We start from the raw sequence: 2,656 nt of genomic DNA, 5'->3' as shown, positions 1-2,656 counted from the left end.
AAGGTACATATGACCTCCGGCTAATTCATTTGCATGCATCCATGATGAGATTACCTGACTCCCTATTACTTACATACTAATTATTAATTTGCATATCATGCATGTATGATGTACAGCTCATTTTGATCGATTGCTCGTGAGATGGGTTACGCCAGCCGGCGGCGCTTCTGCTCCATGCATATGGATAGTACTCACGTTTTCTCTGGCAGCGGCCAGACCTCCCTGATTCAATGGACTCCGACGACACGATCTACATGATGACTACTAAATTGACGCGACATGATTTACCCATCATATGTAATAAGCACCCACAAAGCGTGATACGCTCACACAACTTTAGTCTTGTTATTTGCGTGGAAAAATATCATTATAAAGAAACCATTTAATCCCTGATGGTGTATTCTTTTTAATTAATTGTGCTAGTCTGTCTTCTAATCTACTTTGAATAAATTATACTTTGCTTTATTATACACTTATTTCCTAAACGCACCATACTCTTTTTATCTTTAATCCTCATTTTTAACGAATTATATGTCATTTGTTGTCAGTATATACTCCAACACAAAAAGGTAACATATACTCCATCACAAAAAAGTGCTATTTACTTCATAAAAAGTATACACTCCACTGTTTCCCAACAAGTATATACTCCACTGTTTCCCAACAAGTATATAATCTATAAAAAAGTGGTATATAGTCCATCATGAGAAGTGGTATATACTCGTTCGCAGGCAAGTAGCATATACACCATGTGTGCAAAAAGCAGTATATACTCTATCAAAAAATGTTGCATATATCCTCTTAGCCTAATGTGGTATATTCTAGTTTAAACAAGTTAAGAAGTATATACTCCGACAAAAACAAAGATGCCATATACTCTAAAATCTGGGTATGTGCCAACTAAAAAATTTAGGTATGTGTATACTCAGAACATGCTGGACTTCGTATCCATCCCTGAGAAGAAAGACAAAAAATTTAAAAAAAGGGCCATGCACCCGATGGGCCAAGTAAAACTACATGCACCGGATTTGTTTGTTCAACAACATTCTAGACGTTCCTAATTTCTAGCAATCTGGTGTGCATGCCGAGCATTCCTTACTACTAATTTGCATGGATGGTTACGGTTGGCACTATTGGATATCCCATCTAACCTTATCCAAAAGGTGGGGAGTACATACTCTTGGGAGTATAAAAAAGGAGTCCTATATATATAATTCTTTATTGGATTCTTATGAGTTCTTTGATGCGTAATTTACAATTTTATATGATCTCCAATTTATTAGTCTTGCACTAGCCTTGTTTACATGAATGATCTCCAATTTATTAGTTTTCGCATACACAACTAACTTCTCGAGGTAAAAAATTACTAAAAACCTTTGCACTTGGGGGATGAACACCTTCCTAGATTAGAGGAAGCAAATCTTTTTCTAGCACCTTTACGGAGAGCCTTTGGATACTAGCATAGGTCATACACTCCTATACTCTACTTCCTTTTTATCCATCCTTCTTAGCCACTTCTTTATTAGTTGTTATCTTCCTTTCTGCTTTACAAAAAACAGAAAAAGCGCAAAAAAATCATTATAGGAAGTAGTTAGTATTGTTTTTGACTTGAAAGCTTGTCTATTTCTACTCAAAATACCAAACTATGTGACTTTAAAAGTAGTAATAATGTTTATTTCATTAGCACACCAATTGATTCATGAGCAACTACTACCAAATGGTATGAAATCAAGCCCGGTTTATTGAACTAGTAATTAAAGAACAATTCTCTTGTTCTTATAATAAAGATGCTGCTTCTCACTTAGTAATTTTTTGGAACTATGTGATATGCAATAATATCAAGAAGTGGAGTCTGTACTATCAAGTTGAAACCTTTTCCGTTCTCACTAAGAGCTTGTGCTGGAGAGTAGTTGGTACCTCTGTCCAAGAATAGCAGTAATTCATGCATTAAATGGCCAATAGTATCTCCCTGCTAAAATTATTCAAATGAGGAATCTCCTCTCAAATATTAAACAACTTGAGCATGAGAATGTAGCCCAAGCTTGGGAAATGTTAAAAATAATGACTAATAATTACCCTGCACATGGTTTAAGCGAGTGGATAATTTTGTAAAATTCTATGATGGCCTGAACTATATGTCCAGAAATTTGCTAGACTCTGATGTAGACGGCACGTTTATAGCTAACGCCTTGGGGAATGCTGCTAAGTTTCTTAATGAGATGACATCAAACTAGTCCCAATGACATATTGAAAGTGCCCCAACTAGTAAGGATGTAAATTATCCTAACGAGATCTCTTGTTTGAATGAAAAGGTTCGTATGATTGTGTATATGCTTGCTTCTAAACATGTTCCTAATGATCCTAAAGATGTTTCTATTGATGCACTTGTTGAACAAAATAATGATTAAGTGAACGTGAACTTCATTAATGGAAAAAAATTCAATAACAATGCATATATGAACAACTTCGTACTCCCTCCATTTCTATAACAGTTTCATTATTGTACATGAACAAACCACATCCATTAGATCGTCATAATTATCTAAATATTTCATAACCATTAGGTCTCCTTAATGGTCTATTTACACAACTATATCTAATTAGATCGTACCCGTTAGATCTAACTAATCACACCTAAAATAGATGACATCCATTA

The sequence above is a fragment of the Triticum aestivum genome, chromosome 3B (genome assembly GCF_018294505.1).
Source record: "Triticum aestivum cultivar Chinese Spring chromosome 3B, IWGSC CS RefSeq v2.1, whole genome shotgun sequence".
Taxonomy (NCBI): Eukaryota; Viridiplantae; Streptophyta; class Magnoliopsida; order Poales; family Poaceae; genus Triticum; species Triticum aestivum.
Note: the sequence above shows the minus strand (reverse complement) of the source record.